Raw genomic sequence first — 20,033 nt, 5'->3', positions numbered from 1 at the left:
AAGTCCACGTCTGCTTGATATACATAGCATTCCAGCTGTAACAAATGTTTTTTTACTTAAAATAATAACAATAATAATAAGCAGCAGCCACTTCTACTTTAAATGACAGGTAGTTGGGATTATTACCTTTGCTTCTGGAAAACTCACAGAAAAAAATGAACCCCACAAAGTTTGGGGGGAGAGAAAAGGAAATATTAAAATCAGAACCTAATCACAACCACAGAGGTTCTCAAACTTCTTGGGAGTATAAATATCACCTTGGGTGCTCACTTTAATTTATTTTTTTTAATTTATTTTTGGTCGTGTTGGGTCTTCATTGCTGCGGGCGGGCTTTCTCTAGTTGTGGCGAGCAGGGTCGACTCTTTGTTGAGGTGCGCAGGCTTCTCATCGCAGTAGCTTCTCTTGTTGCGGAGCACGGGCTTCAGTAGTTGTGGTACGCAGGCTCAGTAGTTGTGGCTCACGGGCTCTAGAGCACAGGCTCAGTAGTTGTGGTGCAAGGGCTTAGCTGCTCCGTGGCATGTGGGATGACCAGGGCTCAAACCTGTGTCCCCTGCATTGGCAGGCGGATCCTTAACCAATGCGCCACCAGGGAAGCCCTGGGTGCTCACTTTAAAAGCAGAGTCCTGATGTGGAGAAAAGGGAACCCTCATGCAGTGTTGGTGGAAAACAGTGTGGAAGTTCCTCAAAAAATTAAAAATAGAACTACCATATGCTCCAGCTATTCCACTCCTGGGTATTTATCCAAAGAAAATGAAAACACTAATTTGAAAAGAGAGATGCACCCCTATGTTCATTGCACCATTATTTACAATAGCCAAGATATGGAAGCAACCTACAAAGATGTGACTGACACATGTATAATGGAATATAACTCAGCCACAAAGAAGAATGAAATCTTGTCATTTGCGACAACACGTACGGACCTAGAGGGTATTATACTAAGTGAAATAAGTAAGACAGAGAAAGACAAATACTGTATGATTTCACTTACATGTGGGAATCTAAAAGACAAAACAAATGAACAAAGTCATAGCAACAGAGTCACAGGTACAGAGAATAAACAGGTGGTTGTCAGAGGGGAGGTGGGTGGAGGGATGAGAGAAAAAGATGAGGGAGATTAAGAGGTACAAACTTCTAGTTACAAAATAAATGAGTCACAGGTATGAAACGTACAGTGTGGGGAATATAGTCAACAATAATGTAAATGATTTAAAATCAAGTTGCTCTCATCCAAACTCTATCAAAATCAGGAGGGACTGGAAATGGAGGAAGGGGGAAAAAATTAAAATTTTAAACTCACTGCACTATAGGAGAGGACTGACCTGAGTAGAGTTTTGTAACAGAACAGGGCAGCAAGAAGAAAAAGTGGGGGCACTCACCTTGTGGAAGACAGAGGAAAGGGATAACAGGAAATGAAGATTTGGTTACATGACAGAGGAGGTGGACAGATCTATAATCAAATTTTACAAAGGATTATCCTGGAAGGGGGGAACAAGAGCTACACGGAGACAATATTTTCTGATCCAAATTTTGGAAAGTTGACCTGTTATGGAAATTTCCTAGTTAATACATTTACAAAGCATAAAAATTAAGAGAATGACTTATCAAATAATTTGTCTTTCAGACAATAATATGTTTATTCACATTCCAATATATGTGGTCACCAAGGCCACATACCAAGTAGAGGCAGCAGTGGGCCGTGACTCCTAAGAGCAACTGAGAAGAGTTGCAAAATGAGAAATAACATAAGGGTGACCAACATGTGCACGATACTGACCAGCAGCCTACTATGTAGTATGTGAAACTGCTGATGCTCTTTACTCTTCCGGTTCTTCCTTTCCTCTCTAATGCATAAGGTGATATTTATTAGAAATTTGTTCTTGCTATTAAAATGCCATGGTTTCCACTGACGACTTCCCACTTCTTGCCGTGCTTCCACCTTCAGAAACTATTTCAGCACAGGATTCTTATTACTCCTTTCTACACAGTTTACTGCAATAGTAACAGTGTTGCATAATGCTGTAAAGCTAAGCATTTTCCAATCATTATCTCATTTACTTCTCACATCAATCCAGTGATATAGGTGTTATTATCTCTATTTAAATCACGAGAAAACAGGTTGAGAGTCAGTAACTTGTCCAGGGTCACATAAACAGCATACGATACAACTAAGATTTAAATCTTGGTCTTCTGGCTCCAACACTCCTTAACTATCAAGCTATGATTTCAATTTTGCAATATGTTTAAATTTTTTCAAAATAATATGTTGGGAGAAAAAGGAAACTGCTAAGACTATAATCCTTAAAGTGTATCACCTCATATAGAGGGATTTGTTCAAACGGTAAGTATGAGCCAACTGAGTAAGTGTAGAGTATACATTATTTACTGATAACAATAAGTGGTTTAAATTGGCATATCTAAGCCAGTTGCCTCAGCTCTCTCTCCTTCTCATCACCTCAGAGGCCCAGGCAGGGTAAAGAACAGTTTCCTAGGCTTCCTATGGTCATTATTTGGTTTCCCATTAGCAACTCAGGCCAAAACATATAATTTCCTTTTATCTGAATTTCTAGAAAGCTGCTTTCTTAAATTATACGATAGAAATCAGCTCAAATACAACAGCAGTATTTCTCCTAGGATTCCAATCATGTCCAATTCTTTATTTTTGGTCAAAATTAAGTCCAAACAAGCAGTTGTCCTTTATTTCTGGCTCTGCCAACAAAGTAAATGAATCATGTATTCCAATGCTAAGCCCTTTTTAAAAATGTGCCTTAAAAAAATTCTTAAGGATTTAATTGTAAAAAGGTTATCATAGCATTCTTTAAAACTGGGAAAAACTGGGAATATATTCTATGATCATCCAAATCTTCTCATCAATGTTTTCACCCTCAGACATAAGAATTTTTCCATCGTGACACAGAATAATACTCTTCCAACTCTTCGAATCTATGTTTCTTTGAAATGAAGCTGCCCTTCCATTGCTGTACCAGTCACCGTTTCCCTCTCATACATCTGTTATAGCACTTAGCACCTTGCAGTAATAAAATACACATCACTCTTCCTTAGTCGAACTGCAAGTCCCAGAAGGCAAAAACTATGTTCTAATCCTCCTCAGTGCTTAGCACATAGAAAACACTGAATAAATCACCAACAAACTTGGGTAGGTGAAGTTTCAAAGGGGTGAGGAGATGGCTAAAGAATATCCAACTGATTTAAATGAAGTAAGGCTCCAGGTCTAGATGTTACATTGCATGATACTTAACAGTAGTTTTCTTTTAAGAGTTACTGTTCATAATATGAGAAATCACAGGGAAGAGGTAACAGACCCAGAGTGCCCTCCCCTCAATTCTCAAGAACAAAAAGAAAAGATCCCCAAAACAATAAACCCTGAAGCCTGGTGTTAAATAAGCAAAGGATTTTTAGAGAATGGCACAAGAAAAGGTGCTAAAGTTAGAAAATGTGATGTAAATAAGAGACCTTGCCTAGAACAGAAGAGACAGGTAAATTAGAAGCTGAGATTTTAAAGGTACAGACTTTAAACAGTGGTTGGGGGTAGGAGGTTATGACTTCACTCCAGCTACACTAGTCTCATTGTTACTCTCCTACCTAATATGACACATGTACGCCTCCCCTTAGGGTGTCTGCACACACTATTCTTCTGCCTGGAATACTCATTTAACTAGATATGAATACAGTTAAATTCTGTCATCTTCATATATTTGTTCAAATGCCATTTCTCCAATAACATCCTGTTTAAAATCTGAACCTACCTCCTTACTCTGCTCCACTTTTTCTTTTTTCCACAGCACTTACCACCTTCTAAGAGACTTATCAATTTAACTGAACATAATAAATAAGTAATTACCCATTTCACTCATTAGAACATAAGCTCCATGAGGGCAAAATCTTTGTCCATTTTGTTCACTGATACAGCCTAAGCACCTAGAACACAAATGACTGATAAATACCTGTTTAGTGCACAAAATGAATGTGAGAAAGATTGTGAAGAAAAAATGAATACGACTTGGTTATATCATTATAGTATAAAGGAAAAAGCTCTAGACTTGAGAGAAAAGGTCTGGACTCAAATCTAAGCTCAACTCTTACTAGGTAACAAGTGACTATTACCTGGCAAGTGTCTATGAACTTCAGTTACGGATCTATAAAATGGGTGATTGTGAGGATCACACAAGACAAACATGTACAAAAGCAGCAGAGGGACCATAGAATTAATTATTAATTTGAATAATTCAAAAGAGAGTTCAATGTTAAAAGAATGAAAAGAGGGGCATGGCCAAGATGGCAGAGTAGGAAGACCCTGAGCTCACCTCCTCCCACAGGCACACCAAGATTATAACTATTTACAGAGCGACGATCTATGAGAATCACCTGAAGATGCAGAAAAGGTTTTCCACAACTAAAGATATAAAGAAGGAACCACATGATTGGTAGAAGAGGCAGAGACATGGTACACTCAAAACCCACATTCTCAGATAGGCAACCCACAAACAGAACGATAACAGAATCCATGGAGAAGTTCTCCCCAAGGAGTGAGGGGTTTGAGGCCCACACCGACTTCCTAGCCTGGGGTCCTGCACTGGGAAGATGATGCCCCAGAATGGCTGGCATTGAAAGCCAGTGGGGCCTGCATATGGGAGAGCTGGAGGAAACAGAGACTCCACTCTCAAAGGGTGCATGCAAAATCTCACACACTCTTAGTCCCAGCACACAGGCAGTAATTTGAAAGGAGCCTGGGTCAGACCTGCTTGTTGATCTTGGCAAGCCTCCTGGGAGAGGCAGGAGGCAACTGGGACTCCCCCTGGGGACAGATACTGGTGCAGACATTTTGGGGAGCTCATTCTACAGTATGAAAACAATGGTATGGGAAAGTGCCATTCTGGAGTCCTCCCTCTAGCATATTAGCCCTTGGGGATTATTCGCCCACCAGTGGGCAGGCACCCAAGACCCCCCAAGCCCCACAGTCAGCTGCCCAGGGAACTGGCCACTACCACCACCAGACCAGGCCCAGACCCACCCACAGTGGACAGGCGCCAGCCCCAGGATTCCCCAGGCCACAGAGCCAGCCACACCAGGAATGAGGCAGAAAAAGGAAACAGGGAATATGTTCCAAACAAAGGAACAAGTCAAAACCCCAGAAGAAGGACTAAGCAAAATGGAAATAAGCAATCTCCCCAGTAGAGTCCAAGGTAATGATCATATATATGCTCAAAGAACTCAGGAGAAGAATGGATGAACACAGTGAAAAGTTTAACAAAGAGATAGAAAACATAAAGAACCAGAGATGAAGAATACAATAACCAAGATTTTAAAATACACTCAAATCCACAGCAGATTACATGATACAGAGGAAAAGATCAGCAAACTGGAAAACAGAGCAGTGTAAATCACCCAAGCTTAACAGAAAAAAGAAAAAATAATTTTTTAAAAAATGAGTATAGTTTAAGAGACCTCTAGAATAATGTCAAGTGTGCTAACATCTCATTATAGGTGTCCCAGAAGAGAGAAAGGGGCAGAGAACATAATTGAAGACATAATAGCTGAAAACTTCCCTAACCTGGGAAAGGAAACAAACATTCAGGTTCAGGAAGCACAGATAGTCCCAAACAGGATCAACCCAAAGACGACCACACCAAGACACACTGTAATTAAAATGGCAAAAATTAAAGATTAAAAGAGAATATTAAAAACAGCTAGGGGAAAGCAACAAATTACTGACAAAGGAACTCCCATAAAGCTATCAGCTGACTTTTCAGCAGAAACTCTGCAGGCCAGAAGGAAGTGGCACGATAGATTTAAAGAGATAAAAGGGAAAAACCTAGACCAAGAATACCCTCCCTGGGAAGGATTTCATGCAGATTTGAAGAAGAGACTAAAAACTTTACAAACAAGCAAAAGCTAAAGGAGTTCAGCACCATGAAACCCCTTTATAAGAAATGTTAAAGGGACTCCTCTAAGCAGAAAATAAAAGGCCACAACTAGAAATATGAAAAGTACTGGGACTTCCCTGGTGGTGCAGTGATTAAGACTCTGTGCTTCCACTGCAGGGGGCATGGGTTCAATCCCTGGTTGGGGAACTAAGATCCCGCATGCCACGCAGCATAGCCAGAAAAAAAAAAAAAGGAAAGAAAAAAGAAAAAAAAATATGAAAAGTACAAAAGGAGGGGCTTCCCTAGTGGCGCAATGGTTAAGAATCCAACTGCCAATGCAGGGGACACGGGTTCAAGCCCTGGTCCGAGAAGATCCCACATGCCGCGGAACAACTAAGCCTATGCGCCACAACTACTAAGCCTGTGCGCTAGAGCCCACAAGCCACAACTACTGAGCCCGCGTGATGCAACTACTGAAGCCCGTGCGCCTAGTGCCCGTGCTCTGCGACAAGAGAAGCCACTGCAATGAGAAGCCTGCGCGCCACAACAAAGAGTAGCCCCCACTCTCCGCAACTAGAGAAAGCCAGCACACAGCAACGAAAACCCAACACAGCCAAAAATAAATAAATACATTTTTAAAAAGAAAAGTACAAAAGGAAAAATCTCATTGGCAAAGGCAAAATACACAGTAAAGGTAATGGATCAACCACTTATAAAGCTAGTAGGAAGGTTAAAAAACAAAAGTAGTAAAAATCATCTATATCCACAATAAGCGTGCATCCACAAAAGAATGTAATATATGATGTCACAAATAGTGAACATGGGGGAGGGTGTAAAAATGCAGGATTGTTAAAATGCATTTGAACTTCAAGGATCAACAACTTAAAATAACCAAGTATATACGATTGCTATATATAAACCTCATGGTTACCACAAACCAAAACTCTTTAATAAATACACACACAAAAAAGAGAAAGGAATCCAAAATAACACTAAAGATAATCATCAGATCACAAGGGAGAAGAGCAAAAGAAGAAACAAAAAAACAAAAAAAGAACCACCAAAAACACCCCCAAAACAATGAACAAAATGGCAATAAGTACATACCTATCAATAATTACTTTAAATACTCCGTTCAAAAGCTATAGAATGTCTGAGTGGAAAAAAAGCCAAGACCCATATATATGCTGCCTACAAGAGGCTCACTTCAGATCTAAAGACACACACAGACTGAAAGTGAGGGTATGAAAAAGGCATTCCATGAAAATGAATATGAAAAGAAAGCCAGGGTAGCAATACTTATAACAGACAAAATAGACTTCAAAACAAAAACTAACAAGAGACAAAGAAGGATATTACATAACGATAAAGGGATCAATCCAACCAAAAAAATAACAATTGTAAATATATATACACCCAACATAGGAGCACCTAAATACATAAAGCAAATATTAATAGACATAAAAAGAGAAATTGACAGCAACACAATAAGAGTAGGTGACTTTAACACCTCACTTACATCAATGGACAGATCATCCAACAATCAATAAGGAAACACTGGCCTTAAACAACACATTAGACCAGACTGAATTAATACCTATACAGAACATTCCATCCAAAACAGCAGAATACAGATTCTTTTCGAGTGCACACAGAACATTTTCCAGGATAGATCACATGCCAGGCCACAAAACAGGTCTCAATAAATTTAAGAATACTGAAATCATATGAAGCATCTTTTCCAACCACAATGGTATGAGACTAGAAAGCAGCTACAAGAAAGTAACTGCAAAAAACACAAACATGTGGAGTATAAACAACATGCTACCAAACAATCAATGAGTCACTGAAGAACTCAAAGAGGAAATCAAAAAATACCCGGAGATAAGTGAAAATGGAAACACAATGATCCAAAATCTATGGAATGCAGCAAAAACATTTCTAAAAGGGAAATTTATAGCAATACATGCTTACCTCAGGAAACAAGAAAAATCTCAAATAAACAATCTAACCTTACACCTAAAGGAACTAGAAAAAGAACAAAACCCAAAGTTAGTAGAACAAAAGAAATAATAAAGATCAAAGTGGAAGTAAATGAAATAGAGAGTAAAAAGCAATAGAAAAGAACAATAAAACTAACAGCCGGTTCTCTGAAAAGATAAAATTGATAAACCTTTAGCCAGACTCAAGAAAAAAAAAGAGAGAGGGCCCAATTAAATAAAATGAGAAATGAAAAAGAAGAGGGTACAACCAATATCATAGAAATACAAAGGATAAAAAGAGTTTACTACAAACAACTATTCACCAACAAATTGACCAACCTAGAAGAAACAGATGACCTTCTAGAAACACAATCTCCCAGGACTGAATAAGGAAGAAATAGAAAATATGAACAGACTGGTTACTAGTAATGAAATTGAACCAGTAATTAAAACAAAACAAAACAAAACCTCCCAACAAACAAAAGTCCAAGACCAGACAGCTTCACAGGTGAATTCTACCCAACATTTAAAGAATAGTAACACCTATCCTTCTGAAGCTATTCCAAAAAACTGAAGAGGAAGGAACACTTTTGAACTCATTCTACAAGGTCAAAATCACCCTGACAATTAAAAAAAAAAAAAAAATCACCCTGACACCAAAACCAGACAAAGACACCACAAACAAAAATTACAGGCCAATATCACTGATGAACATAGATGCAAAAATCCTCAACAAAATATTAGCAAACCAAATATATTAATACATTAAAAGGATCACACAGCATGATCAAGAAGGATTTATCCCAGGGATGCAAGGATGGTTGATTATCCACATACACCACACTAACAAACTGAAGAATAAAAATCACACAGTCATCTCAATAGATTCATAAAAAGCTATTGACAAAATTCAATATCCATTTATGATTAAAAATTCTCAAAAAGTGGGTATAGAGGGAACATACCTCAACATAATAAAGGCCACAAATGACAAATCCACAGCCAACATCATACTCAACAGTGAAAAGCTGAAAGCAATCCTCTAAGATAAGGAACAGGACAAGGATGCCCACTCTCACCACTTTTATTCAACACAGTATTGGAAGTATTAGCCACAGCAATCAGACAAGAAAAAGAATCCAAATTGGAAAGGAAGAAGTAAAACTGTCACTGTTTACAGATAACATGATACTACATATAGAAAATCCTACTTATGCCACCAAAAAACTACTAGAAATCATCAATAAATTCAGAAAAGTTGCAGGATACAAAATTAATATACAGAAATATGTTGCATTTCTAAACACTAATAATGAACTATCAGAGAAATTAAGAAAACAATCACATTTAAAAATACGTCAAAAAGAATAAATACCTAGGAATAAACCTAACAAAAGAGGTAATAGACTTGTACTTTAAAACTATAAGACAATGATGAAAAAAATTGAAGATGACTCAAACAAATGGAAAGATACACTGTGCTCATGGATTGAAAGAAGTAATATTGTTAAAACAATCACACTACCCAATGCAATATACAGATTCAATGCAATCCCTATCAAAATACCAATTGCATTTTTCACACTAAAACAAATAATTCTAAAATTTGTATGGAAACACAAAAGACCCCAAATAGCCAAAAGCACCTTTCTCTACTTGAGAAAGAACACAGCCAGGGATATTACACTCCTTGATTTCAAACTGCAGTAATCAAAACAGTACGGTACTGGTACAAAAACATACACATGGATCAATGGAACAGAACAGAGAGCCCAGAAATGAACCCACACTTATATGTTCAATTAATCCATGACAGAGGAGGCGAGAAAAGACAGTCCCTTCAATAAACAGTGCTGGGAAAACTGAATAGCAACTTGCAAAAGAATCTGCCTGGACTATATTCTCACACCACATACAAAAATAAACTCAAAAAGGGTTAAAGACTTAAATTTAAGACCTCAAACCATGAAACTCCTAGAAAAAAACATAGGCAGTACACTCTTTGACATCAGTCTTAATACTTTTTTGGATACGTCCTCAGGCAAGAGAAACGAGCAAAAATAAACAAATGAGACTACACCAAACTAAAAAGCTTTTGCACAGTGAAGGAAACTATGAACAGCTGCCTACTGAATGGGAGAAAATATCTGCAAACAATATATCCAATAAGGGGTCAACATCCAAACTACACAAAGAATTCACAATTCAACATCAAGAAGCCCCAAACAACCCAATTTAAAAATTGGCAGAGAACCTGAGTAGACATTTTTCCAAAGAAAACATACAGATGTCCAACAGACACATAAAAAGATGCTCAACATCACAAATCATGAGGGAAAAGCAAATCAAAACTACAATGAGTTATCACATCACAACTGTCAGAATGGTTATTATCAAAAGGACAATGAACAAGCACTGGTGAGGATGCAGAGAAAAGGGAACCCTTGTGCATTGTTGGTGGGACTGTAAATTGGGCAGCACTATGGAAAGCAGTATGGAGGTTCCTCAAAACACTAAAAATTGAACCACCATATGATCCAAGATATATGCACCCCTATGTTCACTGCAGCATTATTTACAAAAGCCAAGATATGGAAGCAACCTAAGTGTCTATCAATAGGTGAACAGATAAAGAAAATATATGGCACACACACAATGGAATATTACTTGGCCATAAAAAAGAATTAAATCTTGCCATTTGTGACGACATGGATGGACCTAAAGGGTATTATGCTAAATGAAATAAGTCAGACTGAGAAAGACAAATACTGTATGATTTCACTTATATGTAGAATCTAAAAAACAAAACAAACGACAAACATAAAATTTAAAAAATGAGACTCATTAATACAGAGAACAAACTGATAGTGGTTGCCAGAGGGAAGGGGGTTGCGGGGGATGAGTGAAATAGGTGAGGGAGATTAAGAAATACAAACTTCCAGTTATTAAAAAAAATTAAGTTATGGAGATGTAATGTACAATTAAGGATTATAAGTCAGTAATATTGTAATAATTTTGTATGGTAACAGATGGTAAGTAGACTTAATGTGGTGATAATTTTGTAATGCATAAAAATATCAAATCATTACATTGTACACCTGAAACTAATATAGCATTGTTAAGTCAATTATCCTTCAATTTTTAAAAGTTGGAAAAAAGAAAAAAAAAGAATGGAAAGAAGTTCAAGAGTAAGGGCTGAAGGATGTGACTATAGAACTGGTGCTAATACTTAGAGAAATAAGAAAACTCAGAACAGTAACTTCATTTGGGAACAAGAAAAGATAGATAATGAGTTAAGTTTCAAACTATAGCTGTGCTAACATAGTGTCACTAGCCATATGTGCCTACTTAAATTTAAATTAATTAAAAGTATGCAAAATTTAAAACTCAGCTCCTCAGTCACACTAGCCGCTTAATGGCCCCTTAATTTCAAGTGCTTAATGGCCACATGTGCTTAGTGGCTACCGTACTGGACAGTGCAGACCACAGAAAATTTCCATCATCACAGAAAGCTCTAGTGGACAGTAATTTATAAAATATGAGTTGACAGCAGAATAGAATTCAAGTGGGTGTCATTTTAATATCCCTGATGCTGGATTCCTATAAAGTTCAAACGTCTTTAGAAGAAATGCAAAATCCAACCACATAATCAATCTGAGTGGGAGTTGCAACTGTGAATATAAAAATTAAATAATTTGTATTACTTGATTACAAGGTCCTGAGATACATGAACACTCCCCACTTTGTGGTATGAGGTGGCTGACATTGCAACTATAAATAGAGTTTGGAGAGTTCCAGTAAAGTTACTGACAAGAATAGGTCAGCATCCTGGCCCAAATCTCTGGTTAGTAACTTGAGATATGCTGGCAAGGCCAAATATTATTTACAACACAGTATTTTTCTTAGTGAGTGTTAAGATGATCTCACTCAAGAGGCAAAACTCCCTTGTCAAAAGTAACTGCAGTTACCTAGAATGGTAACAGCCTTCCTTAATGAGTAAGCATATTTCAACTACAGAAAGACCTAGAATTAAATATACGCATGCTTAAGACAAGAAAATCAAAGTCAGACGTTAATGTTTTTCTTTTAAGAAAGCTAAGCAAAGGAACTTCCCTGGTGGCGCAGTGGTTAAGAATCCGCCTGCCAACGCAGGGGACACAGGTTCAATACCTGGTCCGAGAAGATTCCACATGCCGCGGAGCAACTAAGCCCGTGCGCCACAACTACTGAGCCTGCACTCTAGAGCCTGCAAGCCACAACTACTGAAGCCTGTGCACCCTAGAGCTCACATACCACAACTACTGAGCCCACACGTCACAACTACTGAAGCCTGCGTGCTCTAGGGCCCACGTGCCACAACTACTGAAGCCCGCGCACCTAGAGCCAATGATCCGCGGCAAGAGAAGCCACTGCAATGCAAAGCCCACGCACCGCAACAAAGAGTAGACCCCCGGGGCTTCCCTGGTGGCGCAGTGGTTGAGAATCTGCCTGCCAATGCAGGGGACACGGGTTCGAGCCCTGGTCTGGGAAGATCCCGCATGCCACGGAGCAACTAGGCCCGTGAGCCACAATTACTGAGCCTGCACGTCTGGAGCCTGTGCTCCGCAACAAGAGAGGCCGCGATAATGAGAGGCCCGTGCATCGCGATGAAGAGTGGCCCCCACTTGCCACAACTAGAGAAAGCCCTCGCACAAGAAACGAAGACCCAACACAGCCATAAATAAATAAATAAATAAATAAATAAATAAATAAACCCAAAGTTTAAAAAAAAAAAAAAAAGAATCACTTGGGACATTTGTTAAAAATCCAGCTCACCAGGCCCCTTCCCTGGAGATTCTGTTTAAAAAAAAAAAAAAAAAAAAAAAGAGTAGACCCCGCTCGCCGCAACTAGGGAAAGCCCACGCGCAGCAACGAAGACCCAATGCAGCCAAAAATAAATTTTTTTTTAAAAGTAAGCTGTAAACTTAAGATTTGTGCATTTACTTCTATAATAAATTTGTAAGAGTTCAATAAAGTTTAACAAAAATAAGTATATATACAAACATTTATAACTATCCAAATAAGGTTTGTACCACCCCAAATTATCTCAGGACCATCAGTGCTATGTGTACTATACTTTGAGACACACTAACATATCAAAAAAAGAAAAGGGGAAGGGAAGACCATGTTCTGGGAACAGCAATAATTCTGGTATGTAGCTAGAGTACACAGTAGGTATCAAGGAAATAAGAGACAGCCTGGAAAGGCTGATTTAGACAGATCCTCCTGGAGGACGCTAACTGCCCTACCAAGGAAACTATAATATATTCAGTAGGCAACGGGGATAATACATGCAAATGATATAGATGGAAGACTGTTTATTTACCAAAAAGTTTTCAGCCCTTTCCCTTAATTTCTCCAAAAACATTCCAGCAAAACCTCCATTCTCCAGCCTCCAGTTTCCAACGTGGAGGGACTTCAGAAAGGTAACAGTCCTGGCCTCTCCCCAGCCCTCACACATTCACTCTTTCTCATGGGAAGAGTGACTTACCTGGTTAGTGGCTTCTGAGAGGAGGCACTAAGCACCTGGGGTCAGCTGTTTTTCTCTCTCTCCAATCTATCAGCTATGGAGAGGTTATACTCTAGTCTCTCAGTGCCATGTATGAGGCTTCCCAGAGCTGACTCTGCCCTTGCAGAGGAAATCTGTGGTCCAGCACTACCTGTGACTGAGCATAGCTAATTCAGGGTAAATATCAGGTAGCCCAGATCCAAGCCATATACTCCAACCAGCTTTATTGGTAATAAAGCTGACATTTTTACTCCATCTGTCTATATTCTGACACTTACTTCTCAATTGATTCTGAACTCAGATGTGGGACAGAGGTATAACTAAATATTACCCCTAAAGCCCAACAAATAAAGAGAGTAAACTCTACTCAGAATCCCTTGATTTGGTTTGGATTTGAAATTAACATAATCTGTTGAAGATCAGTTTATTAGTAGTATCTTATTTCAGTAATAAGAAAATAAAACCAAAAGGAGTAATACTTGCTTAGCACTTGCTTTTTATTTATTTATTTATTTATTTATTTATTTATTATTTTTTATTTTTGGCTGCGTTGGGTCTTCCTTGCTGCACGCAGGCTTTCTCTAATTGGGGCGAGCAGGGGCTACTCTTCATTGCACTGCGCGGGCTTCTCATTGTGGTGGCTTCTCTTGTTGCGGAGCACAGGCTCTAGGCACGCGGGCTTCAGTAGTTGTGGCACACGGGCTCTAGAGCACAGGCTCAGTAGTTGTGGCGCACGGGCTTAGTTGCTCCGCGGCATGTGGGATCTTCCTGGACCAGGGATCAAAACTGAGTCCCCTGCACTGGCAGGTGAATTCTTAACCACTGCACCACCAGGGAAGCCCCAGCACTCGCTTTTAAATGGTTCCATAAAGTATCTCATCTGACTACAACAGCACTCCATTTCTCTGCATCCTAAAAAAAGATCACTTAATTTATTACTAGATATTTTTATTAAGTGACCAGAAGGTAGATGGCTCTATAGTAGAAACTTCCTGACATAATGAAGTCTATTTACAGAAGATGTGGTCCATCTCAAAATGATACTTCCAATCTAAGAGAAGTATGATACCAAATAACCATGGAGATTAAGTCTTTAGGGTTTCTTATTCATTTACAGTCCAAAGATAGTTAATTTACACCCAGGCAGTAAATCCCCCATTACGTCTTCTCCTCTCTTCCTTTCTCCTCTGATCTGGCGTCTTCCACAGTCCTCCTCCTCCTCTTTCCCTTTTATTCTCAACACCATTTTCTCTCACAAGTCAAGCAGCAAAATTCACTCACAAAAGGAAACAGGTTGGTCTACCTTTTTAAACAATGCATTATATATATATATATTTTTTTAAACATCTTTATTGAAGTATAATTGCTTTACAATGGTGTGTTAGTTTCTGCTTTATAACAAAGTAAATCAGCTATACATATACATATATCCCCATAACTCCTCCCTCTTGAGCCTCCCTCCCACCCTCCCGATCCCACCCCTCTAGGTGGTCACAAAGCACTGAGCTGATCTCCCTGTGCTATGCGGCTGCTTCCCACTAGCTATCTATTTTACATTTGGTAGTATATATAAGTCCACGCCACTCTCACTTCGTCCCAGCTTACCCTTCCCCTGCCCTGTGTCCTCAAGTCCATTCTCTATGTCTGCGTCTTTATTCCTGTCCTGCCCCTAGGTTCTTCAGAACCATTTTTTTTTTTAGATTCCATATATATGTGTTAGCATACGGTATTTGTTTTTCTCTTTCTGACTTACTTCACTCCGTATGACAGACTCTAGGTCCATCCACCTCACTACAAATAACTCAATTTTGTTTCTTTTTATGGCTGAGTAATATTCCATTGTATATATTATGAATTTCATTTTGACAGGATCATATATTTTATAATTCATATAATAAGTACAATATAAACTAATGTTCTCTTAATTATGACACTGTATATGATCATGATCTATTCAATAACAAAAGATTTGCAACTTGGATGACAAAGAAAATAGCTTGATGACAACCAAGTAGGTAATTTCCCCTAGAGAACAACATCAAGTGCAGTAATATTGCATAGGGGAAGAAACGCAGCCTCTGGAGGAAGACAGATCAGAGTTGAAATGCTGTCTCTTTTATTTCGTAACTGCATGACTTTAGACAAATTAACTACTCTAAGCCTCTACTTCCTCACCTGTAACATACATATAGTGTCACCTCCTTTTCAGAGCTACTCTGAAAATTAAATGAGATAATGTACATAAAGCCTCAGCAGGGTACCTGGTATATTAGGACTTAATCAAATTAAAACTCCTATTACTACTATTACTAGAATTCCTAGCTAGGAACTCAATGCAGGCTAAGTATTTCATTCAGCATAACTACTAAAATAAGCTCTAATTTTGCCAAATGACGTTAAATCGTAAGTCAGGTCACTTGTGCAAATAACCTTGTTGCAGAAATGCATCAGCTCTTACAGGCTTCAGATGTCCTCCTGGGAAACATTTACAAGAGGTTAACTCAGGTTTTTCCTTCTGGAAAATATCTACCAAGGTTTCTGGTAGGGGTTAAATAATACATTATTTTTTAAAGAATGGTGTGTATAAGTAACAGTATGGGCAAGTAAATTAAGTAATTAATAGCTTCCTTAATCAGATATTCTTTTGATCTGAACCATAAGAGTTTATAACCTCTGTTAAAATTGCCATAGAACAGTTTTGACTAACGCAAACCACAAAGAGTTTGGAGCCAAAATTACAACTGGAGAAGTGGTTATCAGTATGGAGGGACAGATGTGAACAAGGGCTTTTTTCCTTCTCTTTTTCATAACATTACAGTAACTTAAAAAAAAAAACTGAAAAAATCCAAAACCAAGGCATGAAAATGTCACATATTTTGTTGACATTTACTATGATTTTTAGGAATCTAAAACCCCATTCAGAAGCAAGAGCAAAAAGAAATTGTTCATGGAGTAACATGCACTTAAAGGAAAACAGAGGTCCAAAAGTAAACCATCATCCTCAAAACTACTCTGCAACTTCAAATAATGAGAATATATGTTCCTGGACAGAAGTAATTAGAACCAACTCATAGGAGACCATGTGACAAGGGTAACAGGTTTTAAATATCACCTACCTAATGCACTAACTTCCAAAATGCAAATCCATCCTTTCCTCTCTATTCTCACTGCCATCATCTTGGTTTAATCCTTCATTATTTCTCACCTGTTCTGCTACAACAGCTTCCCCGAACGGATCTTCCTATATCCATCCTCATCCTTCTCCAATCCATTCTGAACACTGTAGCCAAAGTGATTGCTCTCAAACCCAAACCCAATCTGATCATGTCCCTTCCCGGCTTAATTCCTTCAAGGGCTCTCCATCATCTATCCTCCTACATTGCTTCATTTTTCTTCATCATACTTACCATCATCTGACATACTGTGTTACTTGTCTGTTCACTATCTCCACTCCAATTAGAATGTAAGTGCATAACGGCAGTTTTTGTTCAGTTATGTGTTGCATAGTAAGCAAACATTCACACATAAACGAGTGAAAGAATGAATGGACTGATGACCTACAGGCCAAAGGCCTCCATGACCTGTTTGTGCCCTCCTCTTTTCACTTTACTCCCACCTCTACCAATACTGAATTATTTAGTTACCTAAATACAAGATGCACTTTCATGGCCCCCTGCTTTGCCATACGCTATAACTTCTGTCTGGAATACAAACTCCCCTCACCTTCCAATCAACCTACCACACTATCATCCATATTTTTAAACCGTCTTCAGAAAGCTTCCCCTGACCCCCTAGATAAAGTATATCACTCCTTCTTTCCTTTGTGCTGCATCTATACCTGTATCTACATTGACTCTACTCAAAATGTACTGGCATTTGCATCTCCCTTGCTATACTGAATTCTTTGAGGCCAAGGACTATTATCATCTCTTTACCTCTAATACCTAAGAACCTAAGACAGTATCTGTCATAAAGCAACTACTCTATAAATGTTGAGTAAATTAACATGCATGACTACTCTGTAAGAGGAATGAAAGCATGGAGTTTCAAGAAGTTACTCCTCCAATTCCATGATGATAATCAGCCATAAGATAAAAGAATTACAACCAATGACATCATCCAAGGGAATAAAAGAGAAGGAATTATATGAATAACACACATCACCAAATGCTTCCAAAATAATGACATATAGTCACACTCACTCTTTACTAGATATACACACTGGCTCCTTCCTGCTCCATCACTTGCCTTCCCTTTAGGCTCAGCTCTGGTGCTGGCAAACTGAGCCCCAGCTAAGCAGTAGATCACTCTGTGAAGAAGCTTTTGATGTTCCATCGAATACAAGTTTTTGTGTTCCCTCATATTTTGATTCAAACTTTAAAACAGTTGTACAGGATTAAATTTTACCACTAGCCACACCTAATCCTGAATTAAAGACCAGAGCCACTGATAGCATAGATTACATACAGTTGGGCCTTCAGTCCATGGAACAGCCACAGAAGGCCTCCCAGACCAGTCACCTTCAGCCATGAGAAGCCTCATCCATTACCCCAATGTGCCTTCCAAACATTATTATTTTTCTCCAAATGCTGTAGACAAAGGCCCCTAAATCCAGCCTTAAGGAACACCTGTCCTACCTACTTAGTTCTGAGAGTGTGAACCTGCATATAAATGTACACTCACACAGATGCACACAAATGAATGGACATAAATGTACATTAAGCCATTAGAAAAATTAAAAGTTTTAAATCCAGTCACAGCTAATATAACTTCAAATGAAGCCAAAGGCCAAGATGTGATCCTTGATTCCTTCTTCCCCCACCACTCAGTAACCAAGTTATGGAAAATTTACCTCCTAATACTTTTTCAAATACTTTTTCAAACATTATGCCCTAGTTCAGAATCACAGCATTTCTCACTAGGATAATAGTCTTCTAAACGGTCTCCCTGTTTCTGGACTCAATCAAAACTGCATCTCCCATTTGTTGAGGGGTTATGAAACAGGCATTGCACTAAGCGCTTGATCACTTTATATTTTCCAATTCTCACAGCAACAATGCAAAGTAGGAATTATTGTCCTCATTTTCAAAGATGAGGGGTCTAAAGCTCTGAGAGAGGTTAAGTGACTTGCCCAAAGTCATGCAGCTGGAATTGTGAAGGAGAAATTCAAACTCAGATCTATGTTTCCAGAAACTATATGTTCAGCTGCTTAAACCTTCAACTCAATCCTCAATGTGACTTTTCTAAAAGGTAAATGTAATCATGTTTTACCCCACATAAAATCCTGCAAACAAGACCACATCTTCAACCCTCATCCCAAGTCATTCTCACCTCCTCCTGCAACACTTAACTCTTAACAATTCAACCTCTCACTGCTTTACCTGTGAACACAGTTTTTCCACCAAGAATGCTTTTCTCTGGACTTCCCTGGTGGTGCAGTGGTTAAGAATCCGCCTGCCAATGCAGAGGACACAGGTTCAATCCCTGGTACAGGAAGATCCCACATATCGCGGAGCAACTAAGCCCGCGCGCCACAACTACTGAGCCCACGTGCCTCGAGCCCATGCTCCGCAACAAGGGAAGCCACCGCAATGAGAAGCCCGGGCGCTGCAAGAAGAATAGCCCTCTCGCCACAACTAGAGAAAAGCCCACATGCAGCAACAAAGACCCAACGCAGCCAAAAAAAAAAAAGCTTCTGTCCTTTGGCAGGCTCCTTCCAATACAACCTTCAAGATTTACTCAGGCAATCCTTACTCTGGAAAGCCTTTGTCCTAACAAATAAATACCCAAATCCGGGTTAAGTGACTATTTGCTATGGTTATCAGCTAAGTTTCTTATCTCACTGTGTTATAACATTACTTTACTAGGCTATCAGTTCCTTATGAGTAAATACTGCATTTTTAAATCTCTCTATTCTTAGTACAGTGAGCATGTAGTGAAGGAAGGACTCATGAATGTTCAATTAATGAATGAATTCATCGGAAGCAGTACAGCTTAAGAATTTGGTCCTAAAGTCAACTTGACACACTTTCGAAATCTAACCTGCCACACAGTGCACCTGCCAATCCTGCAGCAGGCTTCTAAATCTTGTTTATTTCTTCATCTGTAAAATGAGAGATAACTGCACCTACCTCATAGTTTGGAGAGGAGTAAAAGAAATCACAGATTTAGCACAATCTCTGGCACATTGAAAGTACACATTAAACATTAGCAACTTTTTTTTCCACTTTAAAAGTTTATCCATGCTGACAAAACCACATCTCAAAAAATAGCTTTTCCTTGTGGCTTCCATCAGAGCTTAACATTTCGCCAAAAAGTCGTAGTCAAGATGTCTTACAAACAACCTCAACCACAGACAAGGATCTTTCACCTTCTGGTTACAGCAGAGCTCAGTAGCTACCACCACACCCTAAATCACTAACCAGTGTCTGCTGTTTATTGCTTCTAACCCACTCCTCGATTTCCTCCCTCAAAGTCAAAGACAATGTCCCTAAGCAAGAAGAAATCTACCCCACAGAAACCAGTCAGCAGCACCTTCTTCCAGGAACCACTTCTCCCCGCACCCAAGCTTGAGCGAATTAGAAGAGATCCATCATTTGGTACGAACCTAAATTTCTT

The 20,033-nt window shown here is 38.9% G+C and overlaps 1 protein-coding gene across 1 annotated transcript in view; it reads right to left on the bottom strand.

Annotated features, from left to right (window-relative positions):
* AGPS (alkylglycerone phosphate synthase) overlaps positions 1-20,033 on the bottom strand; it is a 141,028-nt gene that overhangs the window by 120,238 nt on the left and 757 nt on the right. The gene's annotated exons all lie outside the window — the stretch shown is intronic.

The sequence above is a fragment of the Eubalaena glacialis genome, chromosome 1 (assembly GCF_028564815.1).
Source record: "Eubalaena glacialis isolate mEubGla1 chromosome 1, mEubGla1.1.hap2.+ XY, whole genome shotgun sequence".
Taxonomy (NCBI): domain Eukaryota; kingdom Metazoa; phylum Chordata; class Mammalia; order Artiodactyla; family Balaenidae; genus Eubalaena; species Eubalaena glacialis.
Note: the sequence above shows the minus strand (reverse complement) of the source record. Positions and strands in the feature narration are given on the sequence as shown.